At 38.1% G+C, this 23,038-nt stretch overlaps 1 long non-coding RNA gene across 1 annotated transcript in view; it reads left to right on the top strand.

Moving 5' to 3' along the window:
- LOC132830971 (uncharacterized) overlaps window positions 1-23,038 on the top strand; it is a 166,156-nt gene that overhangs the window by 80,641 nt on the left and 62,477 nt on the right. The window contains exon 2 of the long non-coding RNA XR_009646462.1: window positions 11,812-12,005. This is a non-coding gene — a long non-coding RNA (uncharacterized LOC132830971). The remainder of the gene's footprint in view (window positions 1-11,811; window positions 12,006-23,038) is intronic.

Here is a 23,038-nt window from a genome sequence, read left to right on the forward strand (position 1 = left end):
TTATTCCTTAAGTGCCCAAAAATCCACCAACCCCAGTCCATACTAAACAGACTGTCCACCTTGCTGTCGGAAATTTCAAAGATGCATAACTCAGAGTGCAGAAATCTCTCTTCATCTCACCCTTGAATGGCTGACCTCTTATATTGATAACATAAGAGCTAGTTCCAGATCCTCCAGGAAGGAGAATCGCTACTCAGTCTTTTTCCTGTCAATTACTCTAAAGATTTTATATGTCAACAATAAGAGTACGTGACAAGTGTTAATAACGATATTCATTAATGGGTATTAGAAGCTGCTAGTAGGTTTTGTTTTAGTTTTGATAAATAATATGAAAAAGTGCTTTAACTAAAATTGAGACTGTTACCTTTTCTTGACTGTTTTGTCTCTCTCAGTGCCACCCACAAATATTCAGATAAATCTTTTAAGACTTTTCTTGCATACCATTATGCATAAAAGTCAAATTGTGACGCATGTTAATTTAACTACAATTCAATGCGGGGGTCAGGATTCCAATTGCATTTGACACTGAAAATTATCACTTTGGTGCTGGAAAATTTGATAATGACATGCATGAGTGGTAGATAGAAAAATATCATGTCAGTTCAGATTCACAGTGTTACAAAATTTGCAAACAGATCATTTTTTCAAACTCAATATCTCTAAAATCTACAGTATTTTGGCTCCAGGACAGCATTAACTATCAAGGATCCCAGAAGGAGTGGGTGCAACAGATACCTCTGGCAACTTGCATAAGGCAATCACTTAAGGAAATTGTTATCTGTGAATCTCACATGGAAAATCGGAAGATCTGTGGATGGAAGAAGTACCGGTTTTAGGGCAAGAACATAAGGAAGTCAAAGCAATAAAGGAGAAAGATTGGGGAAAAAAAAGTGATTTAAAGAAAATAGGATAATTGTAATAAGGCTTGTCTTTTCAAAACAATTGCTGCAAGTTAAATGGAAGATTGATTATTGTAGTAAGAGTGCCAAAGGAATCCTCAGAAAAGCGGGCAACATGCGAAAAAAAATATTAAAACTATATCACGACACAATATGTCTTTGGAAACCATAAAGCAGAGAGGGATGACTCAGGACATTGAAAGAAATTCTTCCTCAATTGATAAAGGGTATCAGCCTATTGTTTCAGAATGAAAGCTATTTCTTTATTCTCCAGGAAGTGGGGCTTTAAAGATAAAGAGAGACATTGAAGCTAGGCAGTAACAAATGCTGGCTAGCTATGCAAATTGTCTTCCAAGGTGTTAATAAAGGCAAAATATTAATTGGATGAATACATGAAAGCTATGCATCAACAGCTTTCTAATAATGAAGCAACAAAGTTATTTATTATGTAACTGCATTGTCTAAACTGATGACTTTGTTATGTTCAGCCAAATCTGGGAAGAACATTTATATCACATTGCAGAAATGTCTGATCAGTTAGAAAAAACAAATTTGGTCATGAATCCGTTTAAAAATGCATTTGGCAAAGCAAAAGAAAAATACTTTTTTGGGCCATACTGTGAAACAAGATCAAGTCACACCTAGAAAAGCAAAAATAAGAACTGTTCTGAATTTTCCCAAACTTAGGATAAATGCAAAATACTGCATTTATCCTAAGTTTGGGAAAATTCAGAACAGTTTGTTTCAAATTTCAGCTTTGGAGTTTGTTTCAAATTTCAGCACTGTAATGATTCCTTAGTCAAATTTATTGAAGTAAGCCACATAAACTTGTATGAACAAAAGGATGTCAGAGTGCCTTTTACAACTTGAAAGCTGTGCTGACAGCCACACCAGTTTGAGATGCACCAAATTGTGAAAAATCATTCAAACTGGCTATTGATGCAAGTAACACCAATATTGGTCTGCAGCTAACTTCAATCAGGACTTGAGCTGCAACCAAAACTATGCTTTCTTTTTTCCCAAAAGGACTTCCTAACTGCAGGCAAGACAGTGCTTTTCAATGCTTCCTCTGTATTCTTGTAAAACTCTCCCAATGCAAACAAATCCCCATTAGCTCCCCAGAGACTTTCTCTGTCTCTCATGTTGGGTTAAGACAAAATCATAGCTCTGGGGACCTGGGTTCAAATCCCACCATATATCTGGAATTAAGAATTTAATGATCACCACAAATCCATTGTCAATGGTGGGAAAACCCCATCTGGTTCATTAATGTCCTTTGGGAAGGAAACTGCCACCCTTATCTGGTCTAACCTACCTTGACTCCAGACCCACACAAATGTAATTGACTCTTTACTGCCCTCTGGACAATTAGGTATGGGCAATAAATGCTGCCTAGTCAGCAGTGTCCTTAGCCCATGAATGAATTAAACAAAGCACTGACAAGCGAACATTAAGTCCCCTCAGCCATATCCATATAGATCAAAACCAATATGCCACTATTTCAATACCTAAACTATAAAACAAATGATATTGATACTTATGTAAATCATTCACTTTAAATCACTTCTCCCCCAAATAAGAATAAAATTGCGACTTTAAGAGCCACATCCATTACCATTCAAAACTTATCTTAACGCTACTTTTTATGTGACATCAATAGTGTAATATATTGACATTAAACATAAAACAGTCACACAACCATATTTTACAATTGTCATGGGTACCACTTCATCCCATGTTCTTCATATGTACTCTTGGTAAAACACCTGCGATAATCCTTTCTCTCCAAGTATATGAATGATTTTGAAATAACACAGTTGGACAATTAAGCTCCATGAAATAATTTTAATTTCTTGTCCCAACATGTTTCCAAGAAAATCAAAGAATCTCTTTCTGTCTTAATAACAGTTTCTTCCACATTATTGGTGATGTAGATTTAAAAATGTTGTAGAGCTAACACAAGACTCAATGTCTCCTTGCAATTGTTTAATATATTTGTTGACATCTGGTCAGTTTCTATTCAATTTCCATCTAATCACCTTGCCATAAAACAGACCCCACATCTAACTGGCAATCACAGCCAGTTCAAATGGCTCCTCGTTAGTCAGCATGGATGAAACCAATGCAATTGTCAGCACATATTTACAGTTTTCAAAGATGCTTTAACACTCCTGTATCCAAATGAATTTTCTGCCTTCAACAAATTTATTAAAGATGCAAAGACAGTGCTGAAGATCTGGACAAACTTGTGATAAAATCCATTCATATCAGTGTAATGCAAAATTTTACATTTTGTCACAAACTTGAGGGAAAGTTTCAAATAGACATATTTTCACTTCTCTAGGTGCTAGTCAATTGTCGCCAAATATTAAATAAGTCACATTTGCTTTGGTAAATTCAATCTTAGACAGATTTATAACCAAATTGGCACTTTGTAGCTGATCACACAAAAACTGGTGTAAATGCTGTTCCAAGATTTGCCTGAAAACAAATGCGCCATCAATCTAATCAACACAGTTATATAGACCTTCAATGATTTTTTTTTGGTTCATTGTTGGAACACTGCTGGTGAATTTTTCATCTCAAACAGCGTGATTTTACATTAATAAAATCAATCTGACATTGATGCAGTCAATATTTCTTGTCTGTATCAGTTAACAAAACCTGCTATTGTCATTTTAGCAAATCAATTTTTGTGACAAATCGTGGGTGTCCAATTCATTCAATACAGCCCACCATTCCTGGAACAGTGCATAAGTATGTTTTTGTTACAACATTGATTTTGTCAAAATCAATATGGAATTGTTGCGAGACATTTTGTTTCAGCATTATCACAACTGGTGAGCTATAGCTACTAAGATTCAGTTCATTAATGCCATTGTCCATCATGAACTTGATTTCTCCCCTCACTTGAGCTGAGCTTTTTTGGATTCAGTCTGTGAAGTAGGAGACAACACATCCCCAACATGAACATCATGAACAGCCATAACCAATTTTTCTGACCAATTCTTACAAATTGATTTATGATTTTGTAATAACCTTCATAAGTTACTTTCATAGTTTTCTAAAAGATATATCAAATTGTTATCTAACTTTGTAAGCACTTCTTTATTATCCAGGGTCAACTTTTGAGTTTTAATTTTCTGCTTCATTCCCCAGGTGTTCCGATATCTTTATTTCATTCGCTATTTCTTTTGCAACTGTAAGTATACTTTTCTCCTGGCCATCATTCCTGATATGATATACCTTTAACATATTAATATGACAACACTCAATGATTCTTACTCCTGCTTGGAGTACTCTCTACACGATTCACGTAAGTAAGTTTCTTTTTGATTTGATAAGGTTCCATGAAACTTGCTTTTACTAGTTGCCCAGAGACAAACAACATCACTAACACTTTGTCTCCTGGAAACAAAAAGAACTTTGTCCTTTTTATCTGCTTTAGTTTTCATTGTTTGCTGAGCTCACTTCAAATGCTTCCTTGCCAACTGACATCCTTTGGTCAGTTGCACTCTGAAATTTGAAACATAGACTGGATGTGTAGTCTCTGGGCTTTGGTTTATCAATTTATCTTCAATTACTTTAGCTGGTCACCTCACCATGTATCCACATAATAGTTCAAAAGGACTAAATCATGTGGACTGATTAAGATTGTTCCTAATGACAAGTGTTAAAAACAAAATTCCTTTATCACAATGATTCGGATCTTAGATTAGATTACTTACAGTGTGGAAACAGGCTCTTCGGCCCAACAAGTCCACACCGACCCGCCAAAGCGCAACCCACCCATACCCCTACATTTACCCCTTACCTAACACTACGGGCAATTTAGCATGGCTAATTCACCTGACCAACACATCTTTGGACTGTGGGAGGAAACCGGAGCACCCAGAGGAAACCCACGCAGACACGGGGAGAACGTGCAAACTCCACACAGTCAGTCGCCTGAGTTGGGAATTGAACCCGGGTCTCAGGTGCTGTGAGGCAGCAGTGCTAACCACTGTGCCACCGTGCCGACCACTAAAATTAAAACATACATATCTTCTTGAAGATAACTTCTAATCATGGTCTTCAAAGTTTGATGCCAACTTTCCAATGCAATTTTAAGGTTGTGGCTGGTATGTGGAAGACATTAGTAATTTTATTCCCAAACCAGTCATCATTTCTTCGAATGTTTGTGATATAAAATTCAAACCTTAATCTGTTTGCATTTCTATTGGCAACTCATATTTCTTATTTAACATCTTTGGAGAAACTTTTCCTAAGGGCACTGTTTCAGGTTCCCTTTTAGCTGACATGAATGGCATATCTAGCAAATTTTGACTACAACTTTGCATAATCCAGGCTAGTAACAATGTTTTAATATTATAGTACAGGTTTTCCTAGTACCTAACTGATTTGCCATTATAATTGTATGAGCCATACATACAATTTCATTACAATACTCAGATAAGATAACTATCCAATAGACCACTGCCCTTTCTTCATCAGCTGGAATTTTACAAGAGCTCCATTTCTTCATTAATATTTTAGTTTCATGCTGAGCCTTTGTATGTGTTTCCATGTAGGCTGTTTGGTCTAACTCTTTCAATTCCAAATCTGTTTCTTGCATTTTTATTCAAGGGGATGGGCTAAACATATCAGTCTCATTCTCTCCATCTTCATTATTTTTAGGTTTTTAAAATTGAAAATTGAATACAATAACTGAAATTCCAAATAATTTCCCAATTTTCTTGTCTTTCTTTCTAATTCTATGCTTCTGAAAACTAGTCACAACACTGTCAGAAAACATTCCAGGACATTTCTCTTGTAACAAATGAGTTCCTTTCCTTCTGCTGGCTCTTACAATATGCTTGTTAATGCCATTTATTCTTGAGTCTCCAATGTCATTGACCAAATGTCAGGCAGGAGCAACAATCATTGAGTGTGTCATATTAATAAGTTAAAGGTATATTATATCAGGGATGATAGTCAGGAGAAAAGCATACTTATTGTTGCAAAAGAAATAGGGAATGAAATAAAGATATCAGAATGCTTGGAGAATGAACCAGAACATTAAAACTCAAATCAATCTTTTGGTAGGAATTTGTTTAATTACTCCCATTACATGTTCAACATTTACCTAGCTATTCTTTAATCTAACTTTATGTAATGAGACCCATTTGCAACATTCATGTTTACCTCCAATTACTATTTTCTCCTACATTACATCCTCAAGAAGACAAATAGTATCATCAGCCAGCATTAATGACTGAATTGCTCCACTGTTCCTCAATGTAGGTTTACTTCCCTGATTCTAACCATAAGAAAATATTTCTGTCTGTGAGGTAACCTACTCAGAACTGCTAGTGGTCTGATTCTCCTTGTAGATTCTTCATTGCTACCTGAGCTTTCTCTTCCTTCCTAGAAGATTCTAAGGAAACATGCTCACTTTTTACTACTGCTTCAGTTTGAGGATGTATTTTCTTTTCTGGTTCCCCTTTTTCTGAAGATTCCTTCAACATTCTTATTACTCTCATTGGTTTGCCATTTAACTTCCAACAATTGGCTTTAGTATGTCCTGTCTTATTAGAATAGAAGTAAGCTATCTTCTTTGAATCACGGTTGTATTCTAACCTTTGTTCTTTATTACTTTTTCAATCTTCTGTCTGTTCCCCATAACTAGTATCTTCCATCCACAAATCTTTTATTCCCCCAATTCCTCTGTAAATATCCATATGACCATCTCGCTACTTGTAATTGGCTGTGCAAGATAACATATATATCTGCTAGAACTGCCATTTCTCTGATTTTCAATTCTTGAGGCTCATCTAAATAAGTTTTTAATTTGCAAGAATGCTATTTCTGAATTCTTCCATTGACATGCTTAACCTTATATTTGCAATTTTTAATTGAGATTTTGTGATCTAAATCACTGAAACCACATCATTTCTTTCTCCCCTCCAAATTCTACAAATGTCTGATTAGGTTTCTTTCTTGTAGTTCTAAGTTTTGATAAGGTCCGGGGCAAGCAGAGAAACATATAGCCTCTTTGACATTTATTACTCTGCAGATTTTTTTTTATAAAAGGACACACACAATCATTGCTGGACTTGTCAAAACACTCTGTAACATTAAGGTCCAAAGACCTTTCCATCATTCCATCGATTCAGGTACCTCCTCAAATGAGATAAACATACCTTTTGTCTGTGTCATCCGACAATTTAGGCATTAAGCTCAGGTTCTTTGTTAAATCAAATTCCTCATTGGATTCATGACCTGGAGATGCCGGTGTTGGACTGGGGTGTACAAAGTTAAAAATCACGTAACACCAGGTTATGGTCCAACAGGTTTATTTGGAAGCACTAGCTTTCGGAGCACTGCTCCTTCATCAAGTGGTTGTGGAGAATAAGATGGCAAGACACAGCTGTGTCTTACCATCTTATTCTCTACAACCACCTGATGAAGGAGCAGCGCTCTGAAAGCTAGTGCTTCCAAATCAACCTGTTGGACTATAACCTGGTGTTACGTGATTTTTAACTCATAGGAATCAGTATCATCCTCTAAGTTATTACCTCTTTCTTCCATTTTTGCTCAAGCTTTCTTTAAGGTAACTCATGTCCTTGAAAGTCTTTGTCTCTTTGCAGGCCAAGATTTTCTTCTTTAAATTCCAGCTCCCTCTCTTTTTTTATTTTCGATCTTGCTCTATTTTTCTTCTTTCCACTTTCTATTTCAAGTTTTCTTAACTCTATGTCCCCATCCATTACTCTCTACTTAACCCAATTTCAGGTTCCTGTTCTCAATGTTGGCTAATCATCTGAATCATGTCAATTTTATTAAATCCCATCATTAATTATACATTTAATTTGACTTCCAACTCCCCCAGTTTAGCTATCAGGAAAAATTTTAAATAATCCACTGGTACATATTACATTTCCAGAAAGCTCTTGGCAACATTTGAAGCCATCTTCAAATATCATGCAATAAACTTCACTACAATACATCTGTTTTATGTCTCCTAAACAAATATAAAGTAAATTCCTGATCCTTTAGTCTGAAAGCAAGCTAATGCTCTGCAATATTTACTCTGTCTGCTTGTAAAACAAGCCCAATGCAAACAAATCCCCATTAGCACCTCAGACAATCTTTCCCACATCATGGTTTGCAAAAAAAAGGCTTTGGGAATATTGACAAGTTAAGCATTAATCTTTCTCTTCACACAGATCAAAACCCTCATGCTACTGGCTAAAAGCAAAACTATGAATTATATGTAAATCACATACCTTATATTGCACAGCTCTGAAGAAAACTTTTATTTCGACTGACCATAAACTATTAGTTTTTTGATTCAAAATTATAGAATCCCTACAGTGTGGAAATAGACCATTCAGCCCACCAAGTCTACACCAACCGTCCAAAGAGCATCCACCCTACCCCTGTATTTTCTATGGCTAATCCATCTAATTTACATATCCCTGGACACTATAGGCAATTTAGCCTGGCTAACTCACCTAATCTGCATATTTTTGGACTGTTGGAGGATACCAGAGTATGCGAAGGAAACAAACACAGATAATATGCAAATTTCACACAGACAGTCGACTGAGGGTGGAATTGAACCAGGGAACCAGGCACTGTGAGGCAGCAGTGTTGGCCACTGAGCCACCATACAACCCCGCGATTCTATGACAGCAATCTAATAATGTTTCATTGATGCTTAGTGTTAGAAACATGCAATTTAAAAATCATTAATGTGGCTAGCAATCATATGAATGCTTTGTCAAGGGCAAATATGAAGGAAACCAAATGCCATGATTAAAATTCATTTAAGTGGAATATGGTTGTTGTGAAAGTCATTGTGTTCATTGTACACGTAGTAGTACTGTTCACGTAACATAGAAATAAAGATAATAAAAATGTTGATAGAAAATGAAAATATCTCTTAATATGTATTTTTCTGTTTTTTTCCTTTGAGTCAAGGTGTGGTGAAAGGTTTATGATATATATTACATTTTAAGAGTTGAATTTTAAAATATGTACGATACATGTGTCTCAGTCCAGAAAATATGGTTTGTTTTAAGTTGGTTAGAAAGTTATTTGTAACAGTGACTTATTTGCATCAAAAACAGAATGCATATGAGTTCGGTCAAGTGTCTGAGAGAAAATCTGTAGTGTTAATGAGCAGAACTTCTGTATTGCTGAGTTCACAACAGACCTTTCATTTAGTTTTGACTTCAAAACAGAATGTTCAAGGTCTTTGTACAGAAGAATCAAGAATTCAGCTCAAAAAGGAGAACAGTTTCTCTTCGCAGGAGAATTGGCTTTTTAGTTTAGGAGAACCAATCATCCTAATCAGAGTGTTTTAGTGTGGCGCATCTAAGCCAAGAGAGTTTGAATAGAAATAGAACATAAAACGTTACAGCACAGTACAGGCCCTTCAGTCCTCGATGTTGCACTGACCTGTGAAATTAATCTGATGCCATCTAATGCCCACTGTTCCATTATTAACCATATGTACGCCCAATGCCCATTTAAATGTCTTAACGTTGGCGAGTCCACTACTGTCGCAGGCAGGATGTTCCATGCCTATACTACATTCTGATTAAGAAACTACCACTGATATCTGCCCGAAATCTATCACCCCTCAATTTAAAGCTATGTTCCCTCATGTTAGCCTTCACCATCTGAGGAAAAAGGCTCTTGCTGTCCACTCTATCTACCCCCCCGATTACCTTATAAGTGTTGATTAACTCCCTTCTCAACCTTCTTCCCTCCAATGAAAACAGCCTCAGTTCCCTCAGCCTTTCCTCATAAGACCTTCCTTCCTAACCAGGCAACATCCTAGAAATCTCCTCTGAAATCTTTCCAAAGCTACCATATCTTTTCTACAGTCACATTGTGTTTCTTGAGATTATTCAAGTTTGTGGTTGTCTGCATGAGTATCTGAATGGATGTGGTTGCAAATATATTCAGGTGCGGCCAGAACTGTATGCAATATCCCAGGTGCAGCCTTACCAGTGTCTTGTACAGGTGAAGCATGAACTTGTGGCTACGAAACTCAATCCCCTTACCAATAAATGCCAACACACCATATGCCATCTTAACAACCCTATCAACCTGGATGGCAATTTTCAGGGATTTATGCACCTGAACACTGAGATCTCTCTCTGTTCATCTACACTGCCAAGAATTTACCATAAGCTCAGTACTCTGCATTCCTGTTATTTCTTCTGAAGTGAACTACCTCACACTTTTCTGTGTTAATCTCCATTTGCCACTTTTCAGCCCAGCTCTGCATCTTATCTATGTCCCTCTGAACCCACAACATCCGTCAGCACTATCCACAACTCTGCCTCCCTTAGAGTCATCCAAAAATTTACTAACCCATCCTTCTACACCCACATCCAGATCATTTATAAAAATGACAAACAGCCATGGCCACAAAACAGATCCTTGCGGCACACTACTGGTAACTGGGCTCCAGGATGAACATTTCCCATCAACCCACCACCCTCTGTCTTCTTTCAGCTACCCAATTTCTGATTCAAACCGCTAAATCTCCTTCAATCGCAATACTTTGTATTTTGTGCAATAGCCTACCGTGTAGAACGTTATCAAATGCCTAACTGAAATCTATATCCATCACATCAACTGCTATACCTTCATCCACCAGTTCTGTCATCTTCTCGAAGAACTCAATAAGGTTAGTGAGGCACAACCTACCCTTCACAAAACCATATTGACTATCCATAATCAAATTATTATTTTCCAGATATTTATAAATCTTATCACTCATAACCTTTTCCAACACCTTCCCCACAACTGAAGTAAGGGTCACTGGCCTATAATTACCAGGGTTGTCCCAACTCCCCTTCTTAAACAAGGGAACAACATTTTCCACCTTCCAGTCTTCTGGCACTAATCCTATCGAAAATGGTGACATAAAAATCAAAGCCAAAGACTGCAATCTCCTCCCTGGCTTTCCAGAGAATCCAGTCTTCAAGTTGTTAGAATTGAAAAAGTTTTGGCTGTCAGAAATGTGATAGCTCCATGCCATTGGACTCAAAAATTAATTGTAAAGTTTTTTTCTGCAATCTGCAGAGAGAAGAAAGTAGGAGACAATCAAGTAAAAACTCAATGAGTTAACATCAAAGTCAAATTTCAGTGTGTTCAAGCATGTGTAAAACAAAGTATAAAAGTAAAACAAAGTGTAAAACAAGTTGAAATTTTGTTTTGCTGTTTATGTTAAGAGTGTTCTGACTGTCTTATTTTGTCTTTTATTTTGCATAACAAATCGATATTTGGTTTTTAAAGAACATCTGTAGCCTCATGTGAACGTGTTTCAGGACTAACTACCATAGTAACCACTTGACTAATTAAATATATGATCTCACAAGCCAAGTTTACTCTGGGATCTGACTTGTTCAGTATTACCACCAACTGGGATTAGGCATTCTCCACAATTCATTTTATTCATATTCATAAAACTTTAGCAATAAGTGAACTCAGATAAACTCTATCAAAGCTCTATGAATGGAGGTATTTCTTTACCAAGATATTTTGTCATGGAAGTTGGATAGGCACTTAAAATATCCCATAATCAAACCATAATGTTTACGTTAAGCTACAAATTAATTTTATGCAAGAATTGGAATGATACAGAGGCTAATAAATGACATCCTTGTAGAAATATTTACAGGAAAAATGCATACGTCTTCACAGAATCTAAATATTTATTTCACAGAGCATGTGTCATTCAGTCACAAATAGTACAGCATTTATAAGATGTCAATTTTCGTCAACATGCTGATGATATTATCACTGAGTGATGCAAATTTTTGTCTTTTGTACATTGCTTGAACACAACCTCAACTGAAATGGATATCTGACAAAAACCTCAATATATTTATATATATGATTTGTCAATCAGGTTTGAAGGTAAAGTGGGGATACAGTCACTTGATAAGAAATCATCTTTAACCAATCGTCACATTTTCAGTTCATCCGTAATCATGTCACTCCATGGACAAGAGTTTTGGACATTGTTTGATCTGCAAATCAAAAGCCTAAGTTGCATTCTCTGCTCACTGCCTGGCGATCGTTCTTCACTTCAGACATAACAAGGTAAAGCTTCTTCCCTTTTGATGTTAATTAGTTAAAAACAACTGAATTGTACTATATATATCCAAAACCATTAAGAAATATATACTTTAAGATTTCATAATTTGAAGCAGGACACATGCAGATTGCTGACAGAACCACTATCATTTAAAATGTGTTGCTCCATTAAATTGCTACGTGGTAGCATTCAACATGATAAATGGTCTTAAAATATGCAAGAGAAAAATAAGAAGCCAACTTCCTTCCACATGATGCCTGATGTCTCTAATTTGTGGATTGAGCAATATGGCTGTCTCCATTCTCATTTATTCATGTTTGGCTTTTGTTCAAATTCCATATTATTTGACATTGGTGTGCATTGTTTTAATCTCACAATTAGTTAGGAATTCATTAATTCCACCAATGATTTCTTTTTACTCTGAAGACATTTGTATTTTTTCATGGAAATTAGCAATAACCTTTTGAAATATCTGTAAATGTTATATATTTTTCGACTAATGCTTTACACATTTGGGGGCATAGAGAATCTGAATCAGAATGGAAAAGTGCATTTGCTCCCATCTTTGAAAGGTAGTTGAGAATTATTATAATCTAGTTGATCAGTCAAGATAAGTTGCATCCAGTGTGGCAGAATGTTGAGTTTTAAATCAAAATTTATAATGAAATATAACACACCCATTATACAACAAAAATCAATGTTTGTGACAAATCGTGAGTATGAAGCCATATTAGACAGAACGGCTATCATGCACAAACAGTTCTCTGATTTTTTCTTCAATGTACCTTCTCAGTCCCCCAGGTCTTCCCAAATTTTTCAACCAGTCAAGAGTGTTGGCTGGAGTTTTCCTTGGAAGTCCTTTTCCACTGCTTACACCTCTGAGCCATTACACAATCTTTTACTTTGTATGTTCTTTCAGGGTTAGACATGGAAGGATTGTTGACAATTCATTTCACCATTTAGTGACACTTCAGAATTTCAAGTTCTTTGTCTAAGCCTTGGTTTGAGAATTCTTGGTTTGAGACGGCACAGTGGTTAGCACTGCTGCCTCACAGCACCAGCGTCCCAGGTTCCATTGCAGCCTCAGGCGACTGTCTGTGTGGAGTTTACACATTCTCCCCGTGTCTGTGTGCGTTTTCTCCAGGTGCTCCAGTTTCCTCCCACAGTCCAAAGATATGCAGGTCAGGTGGATGGCCATGCTAAATTGCCCATAGTGTTAGGTGCATTAGTCAGAGGGTAATGGGACTGGGTGGGTTGCTCTTCAGAGGGTCGGTGTGGAGTTGTTGGTGTAAGGGCCTATTTTCTCACTGTAGTGAATTTAATCTAATTCTGTTTTCGATGTGATCTTTCATTAGTTTATTGAGCCTTGCATGTACCTTCTGACCTTGATCAATCACTTTTAGCTGTACTCTTCGTTCTCACATCTCTGACATTTCTCCCTCATTGATTTCATCCCAGCAGCAGTATTCCATCCCTGTTATCAAATGAAATTGAAGAGCATATGCTTGAAATTGTAGAACTTAAATATTGCTGAGAAAACTAGGCTTGCTGCAAAATCTGATGACCTTGCACTCAACAGCATAAATACAAGGTCAACATTCAAAGGGAACATCAAATTATATTATATGAGACAGAGGATGCTCAATGATTGGTGAGTGGATTGTAAATGGCCAAGGCACTGAGATAGTAGTTTGAACTTCTAAAAATAGTGAAGAAAGGAGCATTTAAGGAACTAAATAAGGAACATTAGTAACAATGGAGGAAAATTTGTGGAACGTTTCTGTAAAGTTGCTAAACTTGCCTATGGTTTCTATTGTTGACCTTGAACCAAGGTCAACCAAGGCATCTGAACTGATTGGAGTAGTTGCTAAGCTGAAAAAAAGAAGTCAACAAACTTCAAAATGATTTGGAAAATAAAAGAAAAAGACTTTGGAGGAAATGGTGAATGAACTGGAAATGAGGACTTCAAACTTCAAGTGTCAATGGCAAGGAAGTAAATATGTGCAATAAGTCGTGACGCATCCATAGGATAAACATGTCTCAGTCAAGAGAGCAAAAGTCCCATGGTGCAGGCTTATTCATTTGATGTGAATCAGAACAACAGTTGATTTCCTCTCAACAGTGTGGTGCTAGAAAAACACAGCAGGTCAAGCAGCATTCGCGGAGCAAGAGAATTGACATTTCAGGCGTAAGCCCTTCATCAGGATGTCCTGAAGAAGATTTAATGTTGAAAACATTGATTCTCCTTCTCCTCGGATGCTGCGTGACCTGCTGTGCTTTTCCAGCACCACATTCTCGACTCTGATCTGCAGCATCTGCAGTCCCCACTTTCTACTAGTTGCATTTCTCTGCAATGCTGTGCTATACATAATCATGTTATGGAAAGTTGCTCCAGAAAATCGCTAATCAACATCCAGTAGAAATTTTTTTTTCTTTATCGAGTGTCCACAATTTGTCAATCATGCTGTAGCCAAATCATGTTGATGAAACACGTTATATCACAATGACCTGTATAAGTTAAAATGCTATGCTTACATTATGTGATTAATTTTTGTGTAGAAGTTAATCGTCGTAAGTTGTTGCATTTTCAATATTAGAAAGAAAGCGATACTATTGAAGAAAGTTCTTACCTCCAAGACTGGAGGTGAAATGAAGATGTTTTACCCAAATATCATTGACGGTACAGATAAAAATCTCCAGAACTTTTTGGAATGAACACTTTTGAAAGCAAAGGAGACTGAGGGGAAAGTGTTGCATTTTCAAAGAACACAATCTGCTCAACTGGAGTCACTGAATATATAACACTTTCGGGAGAGTTCACATGATCCAGTTTGTGAGAGTAATGAAATTATTGGATTTGAACACACAGTCAAGGCAATAACTTGCTTGGAACTACAGCTTTTGCCACCTCCTGACCCCCAAAAATTCCCTCATCAAAATGTGTGAGTTGAAAACTCACTGAAAGCCTCATCAATACAATTTGAGGGTTCCTGAAAGTGAATCCTAAATCCACATTATTGTCACCAGAAAAGTGAATTGAAGTAGCTGTAGTTGATCCAAAATGAAACCCCAGTGCCAACAACTAGTGTATAAAGTATAAACTTAAAGACCGACATTTGAACATCCTGAATTTAACTGTAACCTGCCCTCAGTATTTCTTAAAATCTCCAGAGTGTCATCTTGGACTGTTTTTTTTTCCAAACTTGATGAGTGTGTGTTAGTTTTTAACAAAGGTGATTCAGACACTTGTACAGTTTATAGGTTTTGATAATGAAGTGCATCTTCATTTGAGAAAGTTTTTAGAGTCATAGAGTCATAGAGATATACAGCATGGAAAGAGATCCTTCGGTCCAACCTGAGCATGCCGACCAGATTTCCCAACCCAATCTGGCCCCACCTGACAGCACCCGACCCATATCCCTCCAAACCCTTCCTATTTATATACTCATCCAGATGTCTTTTAAATGTTGCAATTGTACCAGCCTCCACCACTTCCTCTGGCAGCTCATTCCAAACACGTACCAACCTCTGTGTGAAAAAGTTGCCCCTTAGGTCTCTTTTCTATCTTTCCCCTCTCACCCTAAACCTGTGCCCTCTAGTTCTGGACTCCCCCATCACAGAGAAAAGAGTTTGCCTATTTACTCTATCCATGCACCTCATAATTTTGCAAATCTCTATAAGGTCACCCCTCAGCCTTCGACACTCCAGGGAAAACAGCTCCAGCCTGTTCAGCCTCTCCCTATAGCTCAAATCCTCCAACCCTGGCAACATCCTTGTAAATCTTTCTGATAGGAATGAGACCAGAATTGCACGCAATATTCCAACAGTGACCTAACCAATGTCCTGTACAGTCACAACATGACCTCCCAACTCCTGTACTCAATACTCTGACCAATGAAAGAAAGCATACCAAACACCCTCTTCACTTTCCTATCTACCTGTGACTCCATTTCCAAGGAGCTATGAACCTGCACTCCAAGGTCTCTTTGTTCAGAAACACTCCCTAGGACTTTAACATTAAGTGTATAAGTCCTACTATGATTTGCTTTCCCAAAATGCAGCACTTTGCATTTATCTGAACTAAACTCCATCTGCCACTTCTCAGCCCATTGGCCCATCTGATCAAGATCCTGTTGTAATCTGAGGTAACCTTTTTCGCTGTTCAGGTCACTTCGACCCCAAAAGAGATTCCAATGATCCAAAAATGTGAATTCTTCTCCCATACACCAGCTCCTCAGCCATGCATTCATCAGCTCTATCCTCCTATTCCTGTCCTCACTAGCTCATAGCACTGTGAGTAATCCAGATATTACTACACTCAAGGACGTCCTTTTTAAATTCCTGCCTAACTATCTGTAATCTCCCTTCAGAATCTCAACCTTTTCCCTTTCTATGTCATTGGTTCCAATGTGGACAATGACCTCTTGCTGGTCCCTCTTCCCCTTGAAAACATTCTGCACCCTCTCTGAGACAACTTTGAGCCTGGAACCAGGGAAGCAACGCACCATTCTGATTTTTCACTGCTGGCCACAGAAATGCCTGCCTGTACCTCAGACTAGAGAGTCCCCTAACACAATTGATCTCTTGGAACCCAATGTACCCTTCATTTCATTACAGCCAGTCTCAATACCAGAAATTGGCTGTTTGTGCTCCATTCCCCTGAAAATCCATCACCCCCTACATTTCCAAAACCAGCATACTTGTTTGAAATGAGTATAGCCACAGAAGGCTCCTGCAGTAGCTGCCTACCACTCTTACCTTTCCTGGAGTTAACCCATCTATGTGACTGTATCTGAGACTTTCCCCCCTTCCCATAACTGCCATCCATCACATACTGTTGCTGTTGCAAATTCCTCATTGCTTCTAACTGTCTCTGTAACCGATGCATTAAAATTCACAACCAATAGCATTTATTGCCAATATAATCTGCCAATTGAACTGTCTTTAAACTCCTGTCAAAAAGTGCATATCACTTTACTAAAGGCTATTTTTGCTCCTTCACAATCTACAGACCCAGAAAATAACACCGTCTTATTCCTCTACAAAACACTGCCCAGGTTAAATTAATAGTTATGGCTTATATTTTAAGTTTAATCAAGAGACATATCTCAAAAAACATATAATCAAGAAAGAACCCACTCTACTCACAACTGAAGACTTTCTGTAGGTCACACTTAAAAACAATTCACTTATTTGCTTCTGTGCTGTGAACTTCGCCAAACAGTTCCTCCAAAATTAGTTGTGAATTTCACTGTTTGTTAATTTTCCCAGATGCACTCCAATGTCTAGCAATACATGAATTAAAACAACAAAAGCAGTAACTGTGCAGGTACACTGTGGAGTCAGTTTCTTTCTCCCTCTCTCTCCTACACTGACCTCACCATATGCTTCCTTTGTCTGTTCTTCTCCCTTTTAAAACTGCTGTTGTTTTGACTTTTTTTTTCCAAAGTTCCAAAACAATGCAACAGCATATGAAACAGTAATTGCTGCTCCTGGAATTCGAGGAAATCACCTCCAGCACTAAATTACCCCCAAAAAGAGCAGCTGTTACAGCCAGAAATTTTTTCTGTCCTCCATCTTGGATTACCCAGCATCCAACAGTTTGTTTGCAACAAAGTAGATTTTCAGTTGTTTCTAAAAAAAACTGGGCGAAGGTGAGGATTGCAGAGACAGGAGATCAGAGTCAAGGGTAGAGTGGTGCTGGAAAAGCACAGCAGGTCAGGCAGCATCCGAGCAGCAGGAAAATCGACGTTTCGGGCAGGAGCCCTTCATCAAGGCTATTGCATGTATGCCTTTCTTTGCCTACACATTAGGAAGTCCAAACAAACAACCTGCAAACTGACATTTTTAATCAGCAGCAAAAGGATGCACAACAGCCTTCCAAATTAAACATTATTGACCTCTATTCAACATCGCTTTCCACAATAGATAGAGAAACTGAGCAGTGGGAACCAAACCATGGCCTCCACCTACACCAAGTAGAGTGAGCTCCCACCAGTTTCCCTGAACAAACATAACACAAAGGATATTAGTGAGTTTTGAGAAGATTTGTAGCTCAAGTTGAGGTTCTAGATGTAGGTTTGCTCGCTGAACTGGAAGGTTCATTTCCAGATGTTTTGTCACCCTACTAGGTAACATCTGCAGTGGGCCTCCAAATGAAGCAGTGTTGATAATTCCTGCTTTCTATTTATATGTTTAGAACAAAGAGAACAAAGAAAAATTACAGCCCAGGAACAGCCCCTTCGGCCCTCCAAGCCTGAGCTGATTCAAATGTATTGTCTAAACCCAACAGTCAGTTCCTAAGCATCTGTATTGCTCTGCTCCCCACCTACTCATGCATTTGTTCAGACGCATCTTAAATGAATGTACTGCGCCTGCCTCTACCACCTCTGCTGGCACCCTGTTCCAAATGCCCGCCACCCTCTGTTTGGGTTTCTTGGGTTGGTGACGTCATTTCCTGTGGCAATGTCATTTCCTGTGGCGATGTCATTTTCTGTTCATTTTCACGGGGAGTGGTAGTTGGGGGTCTAACCTGATGTGTTTGCTGATAGAGTTCTGGTTGGAATGCCACGCTTCTAGGAATTCTTGTGTGTGTCTCTGTTTAGCTTGCACTAGAATGGATGTGTTGTCCCAGTCGAAGTGGTGCCCTTCCCCCTCTACATGTAACGATACTAGTGGGATAGGGTCATGTCGTTTTGTGGCTATTTGATGTTCATGTATCCTGGTGGGTAGTTTTCTGCCTATTTGTCCAATGTAGTGTTTATTACAGTCCTTGCATGGTTTTTGTGAATGACATCACCGCAGGAAATGACATCACCAACCCAAAGGAACCCAAACATATAAATAGAAAGCAGGAATTATCAACAGTGCTTCGCCTGGAGGCCCACTGAAGATGTTACCTAGTAGGGTGACGAAACATCTGAAAATGAACCTTCTAGCTCAGCGAGCAAACCTACACCCAGAACTAAGGATATCCCGAACTGCATCATCCGTGAGGCCTCATTCCTGATGAAGGGCTCCTGCCTGAAACATCAATTTTCCTGCTGCTCGGATGCTGCCTGACCTGCTGTGCTTTTCCAGCACCACTCTAATCAAAATAATACTGGCTGATTCTTTTCTGATACTGAGCTATATACAGTATATATGTGTAAAAAGCAATATATAATAATATATTATATGCAATTGACAATATCAACTCCCATTTTAACTTGAATCTTTGTTGTATCCAGTGGAGGAAAGGAATGAGTTCATCTCTCCTGGTGGAAAATTAGAAAACAGGAGAAGAAGGCCATTGAGCTTGCCCAACCAATCAACATGATCATGGTTGATCCTTTGTTTGAACACCATACTTGTGCTCTTTCTCCAGCAATAGATTCGCCAATAAATAAATTTCTCTCTATCTCAGTCCAAAATGGCCTACCCCATGCCTTGAGACTGACTCTTTTTTATAAACCTCACTACCAGAGGAAGCATCATCCCTGCATCCAGTAAGTCCAGCGACATCAGAATTTTATATTTTTCAACATTCCCCTAAATTCCTGTGAATACAGGTCCAATCTCTCCTCACATCACAAACTTACCATCAGTCTGATGAACATTTGCTGCAATCTCTTTATGGCAAGCATATTTATTCTTAGTTAAGGAGTCCAAACCCATACAGCATTGTAGATGTGGTATCAACAAGAATGTATATGGTTGTAGATAATGAGGACTGCCTTGATGAAAGGTTCTGATCTGGAATGTCAACTCCCCTGCTCCTCTGATGCTGCTTGACCTGCTGTGCTTTTTTCAGCTCGACACTTTATCGCCTCATACACAGTTGGTCCAAACTGTTTTCTTTTTCAAATCCTCTTTTACAATAAAGGTTAACATTTGACTTCCTTATGGCTTGCTGCACCTGTACACTTGTATTCAGTGACTGGTGTCCAATAACCCAAGTCATAGAGTCATAGAAATGTACAGCACGGAAATAGACTGTTTGGTCCAACTTGTCCATGCCGACCAGAATCTAATCCTATTTTCCGCATTTTGCTCATATCCCTCTAAACCTATTCTATTCACATACCCATCCAGATGCCTTTTTAACATTGTATTTGTACTAGCCTCCACCACTTCCTCTGGCAGGTCATTCCATACACATACCAATCTCTGCATGAAAAAATGTTGCCCCTTAGGTCCCTTTTATATCTTTCCCCTCTCACCCTAAACCTGTGCCCATAGTTCTGGACTCCCCCAGTCCAGGGAAGAGACTTTGTCTACTTATCCTATCCATGCCCCTCATGATTTTATAAATCTCTATAAGATCACCCCTCAGCCTCCAACACTCCAGGGAAAACAGCCCCAGCCTATTCTGTCTCTCCCTAGAGCTCAAATCCTCCAGCCCTGGCAATATCCTTGTAAATCTTTCCTGAACCCTTTCAAGTTTCACAACATTTTCATGTAAGAGGGAGATCAGAATTGCACACAATATTCCAAAAGTGGCCTAACTAATGTCCTGTATAGCCACAAGATGACCTCCCAACTCCTATACTCAATGCACTAACCAATAAAGGAAAGCATACCAAACACCTTCTTCACTATCCTATTTACCTGTGACTCCACTTTTCAAGGAACGATGAACCTGCACTTCAAGTTGTCTTTGTTCAGCAATACTCTCCAGAAAGTTACCATTAAATGTATAAGTCCTGCCCTGATATGTCTTTCTTTTGCACATTAATGTTTCCCAATTTATATAATGCTCTGTTATTGTATTTTTCCTACCAAAATGGATTATTTCACTTTCAAATCATTGTACTGCATCTTCCATGTATTTGCCCATTGACTCAACTTACCTAAATCACCTTGAAGCCTCTTCACTTCCTCCTTACTACTCATAATTCTACCCTTTATTTTCGTCATCAAATGGAAATATTACATGTGATTCTCTCATCCAAATTGTTGATATATATATTGTGAATAGCTGGGAGCCATGCACTGATCCCTGCCATACCTCACTAGTCACGGACTTCCACTCCAAAAAAGGCCCATTTATTCCTGCTCTCTGTTTCCTGTCTACTAAACAGTTTGCAGTTTATACCAGCTACAGCTGCATGCTTTTATTTTGCAGACTAAGCTTTTAAGTAAGACTTCATCAAAAGCTTTTGGAAAATCCAAATACACCATATCCGTTCACTCTTATTCATCTTTTTCTATTAGTTGCATCCCGAAAAGACTCCAGTATATATGTCAAACAAAATTTTCCTTCCATAAATCCATGATGACTTTGTACAATCCTGTTGGTGTGTTGTAAGTGCCTTTTATCGTAACCTTTATAATAGGCTCTGGCATTTTCCCTACTATTGATGTTTGGCTATCCAATCTGTAATTCCTTGTTTTCTCCCTCCCCCTTTTTAAATAGCGAGGTTACATTTGCCACTCTCCAGTCTGCAGGGACTGTTCCAGAATTCATATAGTTTTGGATGATGGCAACCAATGCATCTCCATGACTTTAATATCCTCACAGGATGTAGGTTATCATAGCATGGCTGATTTAAAGGAATATGGCCCAAATACTGGCAAATGAGACTAAATTAATTTAGGGTATTTGGTCAGCATGGATGAGTTTGATCGAAGTGCTGAGTATCTCTATGACTCTACGTTCACTAAAGTAACTTTTATCTCGAGAGAACAATGCATCCATACATTTCAGCAAGCATTTTAATTATGCAAGGTTGCATGAAAAGCCTTACACAGCTTTGAGCTATGATCACTTGTTATAAGTGCTTGCTCAAGTATTATCCCACTAGACCCCATCTTTCCATGTGCCCCCTTTTGGTTTATGTATTGTTGATATCTAAGAATAATCATTCCACTAACTTTTTTTCCCAGGAAAGCAAAACCTTGAGGAGTTTCCAACAGAACGAAGTATGCAGTGCTAATCTATTAAGTGATCTATTTCATACTCTTACTTTAACTTTCTATTGTCTATGCTAGTTCTAGATCCGGAGAAGCAAATCTTTAGGCCAAAAACAACATTTTAGACCTTTGGTTAGAAGCATGCTTGATGAATTAAAGATGGAAGTACTGAAATTCATCTGTCATTCTGACTACAATTCAGTGCTTTCAATCAAGCAAATGAATAATTTAAGTGAGATGGGAATCACCTTTTATTTTACTCTTTTGAGCTTATAATAGTCCACAATATTAGATGTTGATTATTGAAACATTTCAACGAAATGATATTTAAAATACTTTGAGTAATGCCTCGTTTACGTTCAATTGCTTGTGAGGGAGAATAAATTACACAATGCAATAGAAAACTAACCATTAACCTCAGGATCCTAAATTCTATACAGATTAATCAGATATAGCTTTTTGTTCTCAGTGTCAGATAAATGACAGTTTTGGCTCTGTAATAATACCCATTATATATAATTCCATGATCAAACTGACCATAAAACAACATGAATTGTTGTATAAAACAGTTAGTACTTGAAGGGATTAAATGACCTCACGATAAGCTCCTTCCATCAAGAGATAAATGACTGTTTTTGGGAGAAACCATCTAGCTCGTAATTCTCCATGTTCTCAAGTTGCTGAGATATTAAGTTGGGCTTGATTGACTCAAAAGAGGCAATCATGTACGTTAGATGTAATGTAACCAGCTACTAAGAAATATGCAGTCGATCTTTTCTCTGTATTCAAGACAAAGCCTTCTTCTGCCTAAGGCATTGTGTGGTCATCTTCCTCACCTGGTATCAGTAGTTTGACTTAGATCAGCAAAACGTATTGGTGTTGGCACATCTAGCCATTCCAGGATCTGGGCCATTCTCAGTCAGGGCAGTTTTTCCAAGTCAGTCCAGAGGATGGGACAGAGTCAGTCCTGGAGATTTGAGTACTAACAATCGGGGAAAGGGTCAAATGAGTCTGAAACTGACTGCTGAGGACTGGGAAGGTGGTGGTGATGTCATAACAGGCTGGTGATCTAGAACTCTGGGGACATGGGTTCAAATTCTACCAAGGCAGATGGTGAAATTTTATTTCAATTAAAAATACAGGA

Source organism: Hemiscyllium ocellatum, chromosome 32 (assembly GCF_020745735.1).
Source record: "Hemiscyllium ocellatum isolate sHemOce1 chromosome 32, sHemOce1.pat.X.cur, whole genome shotgun sequence".
Taxonomy (NCBI): Eukaryota; Metazoa; Chordata; class Chondrichthyes; order Orectolobiformes; family Hemiscylliidae; genus Hemiscyllium; species Hemiscyllium ocellatum.